A 17259-nucleotide genomic window follows, 5' to 3' on the forward strand; every position below is an offset into this window, starting at 1 on the left:
GTATGTGAGCTAAAAGGCCCATGAAATACTATTTTAAAGTTGCAACCACATATTTCGAGTACATCCTTCTGTGCTCCTGATCACTAGTAAAATATGGACATAGATTAAACTATTCCCTGGTGATTTTGGCCTCATTAACTCCTGTCTCGCAACTCGTCCTCTTAGTATTGACAAAACGATAAAACTAATCAACCTCTGTGTAACTAACAAGATGTTCTCTTTCAATGGTAATTTTTATAAACATAGGTTGTAGCATGGGCAGTCCCCTATTCCCCCTTCTAGCAAAACTACACATGGAATATTTCGAAACAGAAATTTTGTCCTCTATCAAACCCCGCAACATGGTCTGGCTTAGATACGTAGATGATATTTTTTTACTTACCGGGGATGATAGCTGGGGAGATTTCAATTCATTTTTCAATCAACTAAATTCGCTAGTTCCAACTATAAAATTTAAACATAATGGGAAAGGACGGTGGGAAATAGCCGTTCCTGACGTACTAAATTTATAAGAGAGCAGAATAGATATGCATTCACTGAACACAGGAAACCAACCTTTCATTGTTTCATATATTCATTTCCTAAGTTACCACGATGTATCCGTAAATACCATGGTTGGGTGCAAACCTATTCCTCAAGGGGCTTAGAATGATTTCAAATGGGTACGTAGATAAAGAATTCAACACGATCCGCCAACACCTAATGCAACTGCTTTACCTACCATACATTATTGAGAAGGCGATAAATAAAGCGAATACAATATCTATAGAGGTCCCACTCCCAATACAAATAGACTTTATCAATAAATTGAAAATTCCATAAGATGGAAGCATTCAAAAAGCCACAGAACACTTCAGGTCTAATAATCCTTTTATTTTCCATTATCCCAAATCCATCGGGAGTTCGCTCATTAACGTATACCTAAAATAAAAGAGAAGAAGAAGCCGGGTTTACAGACACGTGTACCAATTGTAATGAGATTTACGTTGGGGAAACCGGTAGATCCATCTCGCAAAGTTTAGCAGAACACAAAAGATCAGTGCGACATGCAACAGAGAACTCGGGGATTTTCCTACATATTAGGGACAAAGGCCATACTATGAACTGGAGTGGGCGGAGCTGATTTTCAAAAGCAGCTGTCCGTACAAAAGGAAAATGCTGGAATCTGCTATCATCAATCAAACCAACAATATGAACCTGTCAGGAGGACACTGGAAATCGGATGACATCGACAAACTAAACCTTAGGCCGCTCCTATAGCAGGTGTCCAAGAACATCCGACCACTGGACGAGTCGCCAGACGTGAGTTAATGAGGCCAGAAATCACCATGGAATAGTTTAATTTCCACCCTTCCTGGGTCACCAACAGAGATTTACTGCCACACTTCATATGTTTTTTTGTATATTATACTCCTGTAAGACATCCTATGTCCATATTTTACCAGTGATCAGGAGCACAGAAGGAAGTGCTCGAAATATATGGTTACAACGTTAAAATAGTGTTTTACGGGCCGTTTATCTTCATATTATACTGTTGTATTACTGTAAAAGGACATTCATATATATATATTATATATATATTATAATATATTATATTATATATACGCATATGAATATATAGATATATATATTATTTGTTGGAGTTTCTCAGGAGTCTTTAAATGAGATGCAGTTGCAGTGCAAGTTCTTCTTCCCTTCATTCACACTAGAATGATACAGTCACAGATACAAGTTCAACAATGAAGACTACAATCAATTTGAAGTTCTGTTAACAGCAACTGCTCTGGCTTTGGGTAGCTGACCAACTTTCGTCAGAGCTGTGCGGCAGCCCTTTCTTTTTCCAACTGGTGCTCTCCTTCGCTGCTGGGCTTCTAAAAGATTCTACAAAAGAGAATGTCCCACCTACAATAGGCGGGATATGCTTTTTGGACCTCCTGTTGGTCCATTCCATATTGGTTGTCGATATTATCTAACGCCGTCCTTTAGGTGTGATGGATTGACTTAATTCCTCCCCTTGTGGGTAGAACTTATGACGTCACCGTAACTGTCGAGTTTCCGGCAAGAGTGTATAGGTCGGGTCATAGGTGAAGATTTTTATGGAACCGCTTTGATTAAAACTTTGTGCGTGTTGCGGCTGCTGATGGGGACTCTTCCTGTGACTAATTCTCTCTCTCTCTCTCTCTCTCTCTCTCTCTCTCTCTCTCTCTCTCTCTCTCTCTCTCTCTCTCTCTCTCACTCTCACTGTCTTGTTTCTCCCTCTCTTTTATATTAACGCTGTTCCTAACTGACATTCTCTTAGCTATCATTACACATATGGCAGTCCCCGTTACGACGGGTTCAGCTTACGGCATTCTGAGGTTAAGGTGCTTTTCAATTATATCCATCAGAAATTATTTCCAAGGTTATGACGCCTACAAACGCTGATCTAGTAGAAGAAAAATGATGCCAAAAATACAAAATAATCAATATTTGAAGGTTTTTTTGATGAAAAATGCAATAACAATGCAGTTTACATAGTTTTTAACGTACCCAAAGCATTAAAAGTAAGGTTTTCTTAGGATTTTTTATGATGTTCTGGCTTATGACAATTTTCGGCTTACGACGCGTCTCAAGAACGGAACCCCCGTCATAACCCAGGGACTGCCTGTAATACAGATTAGTGTGAAAATAGTAGGATAAAGCGTCTTCTAAGTTAGTTTATCAAGTGTAATACTATAAATCAGAACCAACGAATGGCATGTAAGTTCCAACTGCGGGAAGAGGTGGCGTAATTTGGCGTGTTTAGCAGATTCGCAATACGATGAGGTAGCAGGAAGGGAACTGGCATTTCTCATCTATGAATCAGCAACAGTCCCTAACCAAAAGATACAAACAAGCATTCATAGATATATTAGAAGGATATAATCCTTCAAACTGGAACAAATCTAATGAAAACATCTTGAAAATAATTGAAGAAGTTCCAAATAAAATCCAAGTGGTCAAGAGACTCATAAAGAAAATATACATAAACCAACATATTCCGACAAAGAAAATGAATAAGATGAATCTTGTGAATATCCTAATTGATGCATTAGGAAAAAAAAGAATGCCAAAAGCATGCAAACTGTGTAAGGTTTGGTATAGCATAGTCAATCCACAAAACCTAATCAGAAAATGTGCTGCATGCAACATTCCGACCCATCCACATGTGCTGAGGTAATACAAGATTTGAGAAAAGATACAAGAATTTTTTGTTCAACATGTCTATCATGGATAGACAATGTTATTAAATCAAGATTGAATGTACAAATAGTTGAGGATGAAGTAAGAAGGAGGAAGAGGAAGAAGAAGAAAAAGAAAGAAGGTGAAAACGGAAAAACGGAGAAGAGAAGTAAACAAAAATGAAATGACAGAAAAAAATAGGAAAAACAAGAACAAGATAAAAAGTATGGATGCAGAGATACTCATTGATACTACATATGATGGCAATAAAGCAGCATACCCTACGAGAAATAAATTACGATATGACACAGAAAAGCAAATCCCGAAGAGGCTCTAACCCAGATCTATACAATGACGGGAAAGAGGAAAAATAGACAAGAAAGACAAAATCTGCAACCTTTTGAAAAGAGGGAATTGCAGATTTGGAGAAAGATGTTACTACAAACATCCTAAGATATGTCAAAACTATGAAATATATGGTAAATGTGCATACTTAGATGGATATGGGGATGATTGCAGAGATCTGCATCAAAAATATGTAAAAACCTAAAAGAAGGAAAAGGATGTTAAGTTCGACAAAAAATGCAAATATATGCACCCTGTAGCCATGAATCATAATCAAATAAATAACCAACCAAGTAATAAAAATCCAAAATAAGAAAGAAACAAATAAAGAGAGAAATCAAGAATATCAGGTAAAAGAGAAAAGCAAACCACCAATGAGATATGCAGAGGTGTCAGCAAAAATTTCAAAGCATCAGCTCCGAAATTATACCCAAGAGATAATAACTGTATTTATTATGCAAGAGGATATTGCAGAAACGGAGAGTTAAAATTGCAGATTCAGACACAAAATGAATAATTATGATGAAGGAAGATCAAATATTATGGAAAAGTTGGATTTTTTAATGTCAGAATTTCTGGAAATGAAAAAAAGAACAACATACCAGAACAGGAAAGAGACATGGGAAAAATCCTTATTACTACCAGTATTAATGAAGGACACGCAAACCATCATAGTGATGAATGCGCAGGGTTTAGTTACGAGTAACTCAAAAAGAAAAATAGAGTACTTAGAAGAACTAACCCAAAATGAAAGAAAATAGATATAATGAATATAAGTGAAACCTGGTATTCCCAAGAGACTGGGAATGATGATCAAATAAAAAGGGTTCCAAACTTATAGATCAGATAGAAAAAATAGGGAATCAAGGCGGGTAACCGCAAATTATGGGAAAGACAAAAAACAAGAAAAAAATAGAGAAATAATAGTAACTCAGAAGGAATAATGCGGTAGAATTTGAATCTAGAAAAACTGATGACCATTAGTAATATATAGACTCCTAATACTAAAGAGTTTGACTTAATAATTGAAAAATTGATGATATATGTAGAAATCACAAGGACTGGACTATTCTCCTATCTGGTGACTTCAACTTTCCTTTCGTAGAATGGAAAGAACGAATAGGAGATTGTGTACTTATACACTCTAAAAAATAAAAAAGGAGTAATAGTAGTGCAGAAGATAAGAGGCAATTTGAAAGCTATTAGATATGCTACTAGAATACAACATTCAACAAATAAATCACCTGCCAACAAGAAAGGAAAATATACTTTAGACCTAGTATTTGTGAACGAGATGAATTATGTTAAAGAAATAATAGTTTTATAATTTGCGAATATTTCAGGACCATAATGTCATAGAATTAACAGTTCATGTCCAAAGCAAGTGAAAATAGAGATAAGCAAGAAATAAAAGGAAAAAGTGGGTAAGGATATGGAAAATACAACTTCTACAGTAAAAATATAAAATGGTCAGAAATTAATGAAGAATTAAACAAAGATTGGGATAACATTTTCGTAAGTGATGACATAAGGGTAAATACGGAGATATTATATATATTGGAGAAAATAGTGAAAAAATATATACCGAAGAAGAAAAGTAAACATCATTCATGCATACCAAGAGACAGAAGGATCTTGTTCCAGAAAATCAGAAAAGTGGAAAAAAGGTCTTGCAAAAGAAAAAAATGCATGGAAGTTATAGAAACTAAAAAGTAAGATAGAAAATGCAGAACAAAAAGATTATACAATCAAAAGAAAATGAAAAACGGGACTTGGAAGAAAAAACCCTATAAAATATCAGCAAAAACCCCAAACATATTATACGCATATGCGAAGAAGATGAATAAAAGAAGAATAGAAATAGGCCCTCTGAGAATTGAAGGGGAGATACGAATGAAAAAAGGAAATTTGCAACATCTGGCACGACGATAGAGAGAATTCACCCCTAGAATAGATAATGAAGATAATGATATAGAAGTAAGGGATGAAAATAGTGAATATTTAGCTGACATAGATATTAATGAAGCTGAATATTGTGCAGGCTATTAATGAAATTATTAAAAATGGAGCTGCTGCAGGGCCTGATGGAATTCCTGCTATTTTGTTAAAGAAAGTAGTTCATTCTATCGCAAAGCCACTTGCAATATTATTAAGACAAAGTGTAGATACAGGCAAGATTTATGATGGAGCTACAAATTAGCATATATTAGCCCCTACTTTCAAAATGTGATCAAGACCTAGAGGCAAGTAATTCTAGGCCTTGTGAGTCTAACATCACATATTATGAAAGTGTATGAAAGGGTAATGAAGAAAATATTATGAAACATTTAATAAAAAATAATTTGTTTAATAAAGGACAACATGGTTTCGTACCCGGAAAAAGTACACAAACCCAAACTGTTAGTCCACCCGTGAGAACATATTCAAAAAATATGAAAAGCGGAAATGAAACAGATGTGTTTTATTTAGACTTTGCAAAAGCTTTTGATAAAGTTACCATAATATATTTCGCGAAGAAAATTAGAAAACACCAATATCGTGGATAAAGTAGAAGATGGTTAAAAGAATTTTTACACAAACAGAAAAACAGATAGTTATTGCAAACGACGAGAAATCGGATGAAGTCAAGGTAATATCCGGTGTGCCGCAAGGTACGGTGTTAGCTGCAATACTGTTTGTTAGTTATTATGATTGAAGACATAGACAATAATGTGAAGGATTCGGTAGTGGAGTAGTTTCGCAGATGACACAAGAATAAGTAGAGAAATTACTTGTGATGAAGATAGGAACGCTCTACAAAGAGACCTTAACAAGTATATGATTGGGCAGAGGTAAATAGGATGGTATTTAACTCTGATAAATTTGAATCAATAAATATGGAGACAGAGAAAGAAGCTATATGCATATAAGGGACCTAATAATGAGCCATCACAAATAAGGAGAGCAGTTAAAGACCTTGGTGTGATGATGAATAGGAAACATGTTATGCAATGATCAAATAGCAACTCTGTTGGCAAAATGTAAAGCACAAAAATGGGAATGTTGTTACGGCACTTCAAAACAAGAAAAGCTGAACACATGATTATGCTTTATAAAACATATGTTCGTAGTCCCACTTTGAAATATTGCAATATGATATGGTACCCACACTATCAAAAGGATATTGCACAAATAGAGAGTGTACAAAGGTCCTTTACAGCTAGAATAGAAGCTTAAGGACCTAGACTACTGGGAAAGACTACAATTCTTAAAATTATATCTAGAAAGGAGAAGAGCACGCTACATGATATTCAGGCATGGAAACAGATAGAAGGAATAGCAGAAAATATCATGGAACTAAAAATATCAGAAAGAGCAAGCAGAGGTAGATTAATAGTGCCCAAAACTATACCAGGAAAATAAGGAAAGCACACAGGACATTAATCCACTACGCACCAGCATCGATAATGCAGCGTCTATCAATGCGTTGCCAGTCATCTGAGGAATATATCAGGAGTGAGAGATAGATGTGTTTAAGAATAAGCTCGACAAATATCTAAACTGCATCCCAGACCATCCAAGATTGGAAAGATGCAAAATATACCGGAAGATGTACTAGCAACTCTGGTGGTAGACATAGAGGTGCTCACATGAGGGACCTGGGGTTTTTTTTGGGCAAACCCGAACAAGATGTAAGTGTAAGTTTTAAGTTAAGTTGCAGGATTGGGCCAATACCCATAGAGAAGGCAAGCGATTTGGGTGATAACACCCGATGCCTGTTTTTGGAAACTTACAAATTATGGGGGTAGTCTGTCGTTTGGAACGAGGGGTTTTCGCGCTCGGCCACCAATCTGGTGGTCCGAAGTTCGATTATTGGCTTGGCCATCGCGGAATCGGAGGAATTTATTTCTGGTGCTAGAAATTCATTTTTCGATATAATGTGGTTCTGACCCCACAGTAAGCTGCAAGTCCCGTTGCTAGCTGCCCAATTGGTTCCAACAACAAAAAAATAACTAAAAACATTTCGGGCCAGCCCTAGGAAATCTGCTTATCAGTTCAGTGGTCTGGTAAAACTAAGATATATCTTCAAGTTTTTACAAATTATGGTTGCTTTATGTAGCTAATTTTTAAAAATAAATACGACGTAAAATAGATGCGATACTTTCACCATGTAACAAATTCATATTCAATAAAAGCTAGAAAGAAAGAAGCACAGCAAAAATATCAATAATAGCACAGAGATAAAGACAAAAAAGTTTATAAGAGAGAGAGAGAGAGAGAGAGAGAGAGAGAGAGAGAGAGAGAGAGAGAGAGAGAGAGAGAGAGTATTGTTTGACAGTTTTTTGGCGGTGTGAGGTTCTAGCAACGAAAATGCGCTGTGAATTGAATAGTCTTTTACCTGTCCAATTGTTATTATTCTTAATGTAGAATGAAATGGTCATGGAAACTACTAATCCACAAACAATATTATGGTGTGGACAATTTTTTTCAAACTACGGAATAGCATATACAAAGGTTTAAGGATAACGCTGCCCATACCTGTGGTGAGAGGTAAACCTTTGATAGAAAGTGACTTGGGACACGCACAAAATTTGAGTGACTTGTTCCCCACCTTACCATCTACAGCTACTGACTTAAGCCACTTGATACCCTGAAAATGTTGTAGAACAGAGCCTGACATCGACATCAGGAAACGTAACGTCATATTTACAGAATTCTTTACCATTATTCACTTCTTTCAATTGTGATCATAGCATACTAGTATTATTTGTATGGATGTTGTTCAGTGTTACCACAGGTTGATCTTTGGCTGGCTAGCATATATAAACCTTAAAACAGCTATAAGACCTTCTTTTCCTTTGCATGAGAAGGTTGCACAGGCTGGAATATTGAAAAACCGATCCAAAAAGTAAGAAGAAATAGACCCTGATAAAAGATTAGTTGAGCTAAAACTGCAGCCTAAGATCGGTCATAATAATACGCAAACCTAACTCACCAATGCCAAGGTAGCAGATATTGGTTCCAAACCCTCCCCAACACAAGAACTAGTCAGGGAAGGGAGGGACCACTGCAGTAGAGTTGACTTTCGTAAAGAGAGAAGTTAAATTCCTACAATAGCATATTCGCTGGCAATAGCTTTTGAAATATGCCAATCAAAATTGTCAGCGATAATTAATTCGTTTACACATTATAGCATTAGCTATAACTCCATCGGCACTGCAAAACTACTTTGCTCTTTGAAACAGAATCTGAGTTGAGTTATTTTCTATTACAATGCATCGTGAAAACAATGAAGAAGATATCATTAAGAAAGATATTTTACGATTGCCCTGGTGATAAAAACGAAAACTAATAAGATGAGGCTTGTTCACCATGGTATTAAACCAGAAAAGAACTTGAAAGTCTCTCTCTCTTTCATAATTTTTTTATCTCTGTCCTATTATTAATATTTTTTTTATCTGCTTCTGTCTTTCTATCTTTCTACTAAATACGAACTTGTTACATTGGTGAAAATATCTTAATATTTCATATTGTGTTAGTATTTCAAGAAAATCACATACGGTATAGCAGTAATTCGCAAGTGAACTGAAAATTTTGCTAATTTGCTGCTGTAGATATTGGGTTTGATTGTAAAATATGCAGCTAAAGAAATATGCGAAATATATGAGAATAAAAGTGCTTAGGAAGTCAGTATTCAGAATTAGTATTTCCAATAGATTATCGAATCCTATCAACAGACGCGACTGTCCACAAGATCGAGACAAAGCTTTCACCAACAGTGTTAACGGTGGTGTTCTGTAATCAGCAAGCCTCTCCATATCATATATATATATATATATATATATATATATATATATATATATATATATATATATTAATATATATATATATATACATGAGATGGCTTGCAGATTACAGAACACCTTACCGTTAACACTGTTGGTGAAAGTTTATGTATCGATCTTGTGAACAGTCTGTTGGGTGTTCAACTGCTTCGGGGTTTCATAGTCGCGGATTCGTGTTCGCTCTGGATCAGGAGGGAACGAACTATTGTGTGCCATGGTACCAAAACACTTCTTCCTCTCACAATACTTTAGAGCGGTGTATTATACACCCATCATCAACTAGCGAAGAGAAACACAGGATGATTATTTTTTTATAACAGGAATTAGATAGTTTGCTTGAGAACCTCACCTCGTTGCCTTAATTGACAGTAAGTCTCGGAATAACCTGCAGCGATGTGGACAGTCGCATCCACCGTGTAATCGCTGTAATGAGTGTCACATTGCTAAAGAGGATGGAGAGAATTAGGGGGAACTGTAGAATCCTTGACTGGAAGTGGTACCCCTACGTATAACTCATTAATGATATATTTTCTGTTTATCTCTATCTTATGCTGGCAATTTAGATGTATGGTAAAAGTAGTTACTTTTATAAGTGTAATAACAAACAACAAGGGCGCATTCACAACAAATGCGCCACGTCGAGTCGACCAATTGCGGACCTCACCAGCCCGCCCTGGGACGCCTAGCAAGAAAGAGAAAAAGAGTAACCTTAAAGTAGTTTACTTTTTATAAGTGTATAACAAACAACAAGGGTGCATTCACACAAAATGTGATGCATTAAGTGGACCAATTGCAGGCCTTCCCTGACCACCAAGGGACTCCTGATGGGTATTGCCCATTCGCCAGACACCAGGCGTGACTTGCTCACCCATCCCAGGACACCGCTTGTGCACGTTCCCACGGGATGGGCGGGTGGGTGAAGCCCTCCAGGTATCCCGGGACTGAAAGCCGAAGCCACCAGGTTGTCAAAGGACAGGCAGGTTAGGCCCGCCAGGTGTCCGGGACGGACGGGCGAGCCAGACAAGTTTCCTAGGACAGCATGCCTAGCCTGCCCTGTCCCAAGAAACTTCTGCCGGGGAATCGCCCACCCATTATCCAGGAAACACCTTGCGGGCCTCACCCACCCTGGAACCTGGATGCGAGATGGGCATCACCCACCCGGAACCTGGATGCGAGATGGGCATCACCCACCTGTCCCGGGACACCTTGCAGACCTTGCCCACCCGTCCCGAGAAACCTGGCGGGCCGCGTCTGCCCGACCCAGGACACCTGGCGGGCCATGCCAGCCTGTCAAGGGACACCTGGCGGGCCTTGCCCACCCGTCCCGGGACACCTGGCGGGCGTCGCCCGCCCGTCCCGGGACACCTGGCGAACCTTGCCCACCCGTCACAGGACACCTGGCGGGCTTCGCTTCCGCCCCCCGTCCCGGACACCTGGCGAACCTTGCCCACCCGTCACAGGACACCTGGCGGGCTTCGCCCGCCTGTCCCGGGACACCTAGCAGGCCTCGCCCTTCCAGCCGTCCCGGGACGCCTGGCGGGCCGCGCCCGCCCGCGCCGTCCGTCCCAGTTACGCCTGGAAGGCCGCGCTGCGTCCCGTCCCAGGACGCCTGGCGGGCCTCTGCCCGCCCGTCCCGGGACGCCTGGCAGGCCTCGCCCACCCGTCCCGAGAAACCTGGCGGGCCCGGCTGACCAGTCCCAAGACACCTGGGGGGCCTCACCTGCCCCTTCCCGGAACCCGTAGCGGGCCTCGCCCACCCGTCAAGGCCCGCCCACCCGTCCAGGGATGCCTGGCGAGCCTCGCCCACCCGTCCCGGGACGCCTGGCGGGCCTCGCCCGCCCGTCCCGGGACGCCTGGGCCTCGCCCGCCCCGTCCCGGGACACCAGGCGGGCTTTCCCCGCCCGTCCCGGGACGCATAGCGGGCCACGCCCCGCCGTCCCGTCCCGGGACGCCTGGCGGGCCTCTGCCCGCCCGTCCCGGGACGCCTTGAGGGCCTCTGCCCGCCCGTCCCGGGACGCCTGGCAGGCCTCTGCCCGCCATTCGGGGGAAGCCTGGCAGGCCTCTGCCCGCCCGTCCCGGGACACCTGGCGGGCCTCCCATGCCCCTTCCCGGAACCTGTAGCGGGCCTCGCCCACCCGTCAAGGCCTGCCGCCCGTCCCAGGACGCCTGGCGGGCCTCCTCGCCCAGCCGTTCAGGAGGAACGGGCGGGCGAGGCCGCCAGGTATCCTGGGACACCTGGCAGGCCTCGCCCACGCGTCCCGAGAAACCTGGTGGGCCCGCGGCTGACCAGTCCCAAGACACCTGGGGGACCTCAACCTGCCCCTTCCTGGGAAAAAACCCGTAGCAGGGGGGGTCCTCGCCCACCCGTCAAAGGGGGCCCGCCCACTCATACCGGGACACCAGGCCTTCCCGTCTCGGGACACCTGGCGGGCCTCGCCCGCCCGTCCCGGGACACCTGGCGGGCCCTGCAAACCCAAATCCCAAGACACCTGGGGGGCCATCCTCACCTGCCACTTCTTGGGACCTGTAGCGGGCCTGCCCACCCAGTCAAGGCCTGCACACCCATCCCAGGACGCCTGACGGGCCTCGCCCACCCACCCGTCCATGGGACGCCTAGCTCGGGTGGGCCCTCGCCCGCCTGTCCCGGGGAACGCTTGGCAGGGCCCTCGCTCCGCCCGTCCCACGGGACCGCCTTCTTGCAGGCCTCGCCTTCCGCCCGTCCCGGGGAATGCCCTGGCGGACCTTCCCCCTGGCCCGGTACCCGGGACGCCTGGCGGGCCCTCGCCCACCCTGTCCCGGGACCCCCTGGCGGGCCCTCTGCCCGCCCGTCCCCAGGACCCACCCTGGCGGGCCTCCCTCCCAGATTCCTGACGCCTGGCCGGGCACTCACCCACCCGGTCCCAGGACCACCTGGTGGGCACATGGCCCTTCCCGGAACCCATAGCGGGCCCTCACATGGCCCATCCCGGAACCCATAGCGGGCCTCGCCCACCCGTCAAGGCCATTGCCCACCCATCCCGGGACGGCCTGGCGGGCCTCGCCCACCCGTCCCAGGACGCCTAGTGGGCCTTGCCCGCCTGTCCCACCGGGACGCCTGCCTGGCGGGCCCTCGCCCGCCCGTCCGGGCCCGGGACGCCATGCGGGCCTCGCCCGCCCCGTCCCGTGACGCCTGGCGGCCTCCCCGCCCGTCCGGCGGGACGCCTGCGGGCCTCGCCCGCCCGTCCCGGGACCACTGGCGGCCCTACCGACCAATCCCAAGACACCTAGGGGGCCCTCGACCTGCCACTTCCTGGGACCCGTAGCGGGCCTAGCCCAACCGTCAAGGCTGCCCCCCACCCATCCGGGACGCCTGGCGGGCCTCTGCCCTCCCGTCCCCATGATGCTGGCGTGCCTCTTGCCCGCCCGTCCCAGGACTCCTGCGGGGGCCTCTGCCCGCCCGTCCCGAGAAACCTGGCGGGCCCGGCTGACCAGTCCCAAGACACCTGGGGGGCCTCACCTGCCCCTTCCCGGAACCCGTAGGGGACGGGCCTCGCCCACCCGTCAAGCCCACCCACCCGTCCAGGGATGCCTGGTGAGCCCGCCCATACCCGTCACGGGACCGCCTGGCGGGCCTCGCCCGCCCGTCCCCGGGACACCAGGGGGCCGGGCTTTCCCTGCCCGTCCCGGGACGCATGGGCGGGTGCCGCCCCACCCGTCCCCGGGACGGCTGGGCGGGCCTCTGCCCGCCCGTCCCGGGACTTTAAGGGCCTCTGCCCGCCCGTCCCGGGACTGGCAGGCCTCTGCCCCCCTTCCGGGGAAGCCTGGCAGGGCCTCTGCCCCGCCCGTCCGGGCGACAACCTGGGGGCCGGGCCTCCCATGCCCCTTTCCCGAACCTGTAGCGGGGCCTGCCCACCCTCAAGGCCTGCCCGCCCGCCGTCCCAAGGAACGCCTGGCGGGCCCTCGCCCAGCCGATTCCCAGGAATGGGCGGGCGAGGCCCGCCAGGTATCCTGGGACACCTGGCAGGCCTCGCCCACGCGTCCCGAGAAACCTGGTGGGCCCGGCTGACCAGTCCCAAGACACCTGGGGGACCTCACCTGCCCCTTCCTGGAACCCGTAGCAGGCCTCGCCCACCCGTCAAGGCCCGCCCACTCATACCGGGACACCAGGCCTTTCCCGTTCTTCGGGACACCTGGCGGGCCTCCGCCCGCCCGCCGTCCCGGGACACCCCTGGCGGGCCCTGCCAAACCAATCCCAAGACACCTGGGGGGCCTCACCTGCCACTTCTTGGGACCTGTAGCGGGCCTCGCCCACCCGTCAAGGCCTGCACACCCATCCCAGGACGCCTGACGGGCCTCGCCCACCCGTCCTGGGACGCCTAGTGGGCCTCGCCCGCCTGTCCCGGGACGCTTGGCGGGCCTCGCCCGCCCGTCCCGGGACGCCTTGCAGGCCTCGCCCGCCCGTCCCGGGATGCCTGGCGGACCTCCCCCGCCCGTCCCGGGACGCCTGGCGGGCCTCGCCCACCCGTCCCGGGACCCCTGGCGGGCGGCCCTGCCGACCAATCCCATGACACCTGGGGGGCCTACCTGCCACTTCCTGGGACCCGTAGAGGGCCTTGCCCACCCGTCAAGGCCTGCCCACCCATCCCGGGAGCCTGGCGGGCCTCTGCCCGCCCGTCCCCGGGAGGCCTGCGGCTCTGCCCGCCCTCCCCGGGAGGCCTGGCAGGCCTCTGCCCGCCCCGTCCCCGGGAGGCCTGGCGGGCCTCTGCCCGCTGTTCCCGGGAGGGCCTGGCGGGCCTCTGCCCGCTCCGTCCCCGAGGCCTGGCGGCCTCTGCCCGCCCGTCCCGGGAGGCCTGGCGGGACCTCTGCCCGCCCGTCGTGTGGACCTGGCGGTCCTCTGCCGCCCGTCCCCGGGACGCCTGGCGGGGGCCTCTGCCCGCCCGTTCCCCGGGACACCTGGCGGGCCTCTGCCCACCCTTCCCGGGACGCCTGGCGGGCCTCACCCACCCGTCCCAGGACAACCTGGTGGGCCTCACATGGCCCTTCCCGGACCCATAGCGGGCCTCACATGGCCCATCCCGGAACCCATAGCGGGCCTCGCCCACCCGTCAAGGCCTGCCACCCATCCCGGGACGCCTTGCGGGCCTCGGCCCTGCCCGCCGTCCCGTGACGCCTGGCAGGCCTCCCCCGCCCGTCCCGGGGACGCCTGGCGGGCCTCGCCCGTCCCGCACGTCCCGGACCACACTGGCGGGCCCTACCGACCAATCCCAAGACACCTGGGGGGCGTCACCTGCCACTTCCTGGGACCCGTAGCGGGCCTAGCCCAACCGTCAAGGCCTTCCCTGCCCACCCATCGGGACGGACTGGCGGGCCTCTGCCCGCCCGTCCCCGGGACGCCTGGCGTGCCTCCTGCCCGCCCGTCCAGGGGACGCCTGCGGGCCTCTGCCCGCCCGTCCCCGGGACGCCTGGCGGGCCACTGCCCGCCCGTCCCCGGGACGCCTGGCCGGAGCGCTGCCCGCCGGTCCCCGGGACGCCTGGCACTGGGCACTGCCCTCCCCCGTCCCCCGGGACGCCTGGCGGAGCGCTGCCCGCCGGTCCCCGGTGAGCCTGGCGGGCCCCTCCTTGCCCGCCCGTCCCCGGGACGCCTGGCGGGCCCCTGCCCGCCCGTCCCCGGGACCTGCCTGGCGGGCCCCTGCCCGCCCGTCCCCGGGACCCTTGGCAGGCCTTTTGCCCGCCCGTCCCCGGGACTCCTGGCGGGACCGCTGCCCGCCGGGCCGCCCATACCCCGGGTACACATGGCGGGCCTCTATGCCCGCCCGTCCCCGGGTCACATGTCGGGCCCTCTGCCCGGCCTCCCCCCGGGAGGCGGGCGGGCCTCTGCCCGCCCGTCCCCGGGAGGCCCTGGCGGGCCACCTGCCCGCCCGTCCCCGGGAGGCCTGCGGGCCTCGCCCGCCGGTCCCCGGGACGCCTGGCGGGCCATGCCCGCCCGTCCCCGGGACTCCCTGGCGGAGCGTTTGGCCCGGCCGGTCCCCCGGGAGCCTGGCGGGCCCCTGCGCCCGTCCCCGGGACGCCTGGCGGGCCCCTGGCCCCGCCCGTCCCCGGGACGCCCTGGCGGGTGCCCCTGCGCCCGTCCCCCGGGCCCTTGGCAGGCCTCTGCCCCCGCCCTCCCCGGGGACTCCGGGCGGGCCGCTGCCCGCCATTCCCCCGGGACAACCATGCGGGCCCTCTGCCCGCACCGTCCCCGGGACAAACGTGGGGGCCTCTGCCCGCCCGTCCCCGGGAGGCCTGGGGGCCTCTGCCCGCCCGTCCCCGGGAGGCCTTGGCGGGCCTCCTGCCCGCCGTCCCCGGGGAGGCCTGGCGGGCCTCTGCCCTACCCGGCCCCGGGGAAGCCCTGGCGGGCCTTGCTCCCGCCCGTCTCCGGGGACGCCTTGGGGGGCCTCGGCCCTCCCGTTCCCCGGTACGCCTGGTGGGCCCTTTGCCCGCCCGTCCCCGGGACGCCTGGGGGGTTGGGCCCTTACCCTTCCCTTAGGGACCGAACTGGCGGGACGCTGCCCGCCCCGTCCCCGGGACGCCTCCAAGGACCCCGGGCATGGCGGGCCGCTGCCCACCCGTCCCCGGGGACGCCTGGCGGGCCTCTGCCGCCCGTCCCCGGGACGCCTGGCGGCCGCTGCCCGCCCGTCCCCGGGACGCCTGGCGGGCCGGCGCCTGCCCGCCCGTCCCCGGGACGCCTGGGCGGGCCTCTGCCCGCCCGTCCCCGACGCCTGACGCCTGGCGGGCCTCTGCCCGCCCGTCCCCGGGACACCTGGCGGGCCTCTGCCCACCCTTCCCGGGACGCCTGGCGGGCCCTCACCCCACCCGTTCCCAGGACACCTGGTGGGCCTCACATGGCCCTTCCCGGAACCCATAGCGGGCCTCACATGGCCCATCCCGGAACCCATAGCGGGCCTCGCCCACCCGTCAAGGCCTGCCCTCCCACCCATCCCGGGGACGCCTGGCTAGCCTCGCCCACCCTCCCGTCCCAGGACGCCTAGTGGGCCTTGCCCGCCTGTCCCGGGAACGCCTGGCCGGGGGCGGGCCTCGCGCCCGTCCCCTTTTTTCCCGGGACGCCAAACTTGCGCCGGGCCTCCCCCCCCGCCCGTCCCCAAGGTGACGCCTGGCGGGGGGGGGCCTCCCCCTGCCCGTCCCGGGGACCCGTCCCCCGGTGGCGGGGGCCTGGCGCCCGCCCTCCCGGGACCCGGGCGGGCCCGGGCCCTACCGCCCGGGACAAATCCCCCCAAAGACCAAGACACCTGGGGGCCGGCCCCTTTACCTGCCCACTTTCCTGGTGGGACCCGTATCGGGCCTAGCCCACCAACCGGTCAAGGCCTGCCCACCCCATCCCGGGAACGCCTGGCGGGCCCTCTGCCCGTCCCGTACCGGGAGCCGCCCCCCCTGGCGTGCCTCTGCCCGCCCGTCCAGGACGCCTGGCGGGCCTCTGCCCGCCCGTCCCGAGAAACCTGGCGGGGCCCGGCTGGACCAGTCCCAAGACACCTGGGGGGGGCCTCACCTGCCCCTTCCCGGAACCCGTAGCGGGCCTCGCCCACCCGTCAAGGCCCACCCACCCGTCCAGGGATGCCTGGCGAGCCTCGCCCGCCCGTCCCGGGACGCCTGGCGGGCCTCGCCCGCCCGTCCCGGGACACCAGGCGGGCTTTCCCCGCCGTCCCGGGACGCATGGCGGGCCACGCCCGCCCGTCCCGGGACGCCTGGCGGGCCTCTGCCCGCCCGTCCCGGGACGCCTTGAGGGCCTCTGCCCGCCCGTCCCGGGACGCCTGGCAGGCCTCTGCCCGCCCGTCCCGGGGACAACCTGGCGGCCTCCCATGCCCCTTCCCGAACCTGTAGCGGGCCTCCCGCCCCTTCCCAACCGTCAAGCGCC

Source organism: Macrobrachium nipponense, chromosome 35, assembly GCF_015104395.2.
Source record: "Macrobrachium nipponense isolate FS-2020 chromosome 35, ASM1510439v2, whole genome shotgun sequence".
Classification (NCBI taxonomy): domain Eukaryota; kingdom Metazoa; phylum Arthropoda; class Malacostraca; order Decapoda; family Palaemonidae; genus Macrobrachium; species Macrobrachium nipponense.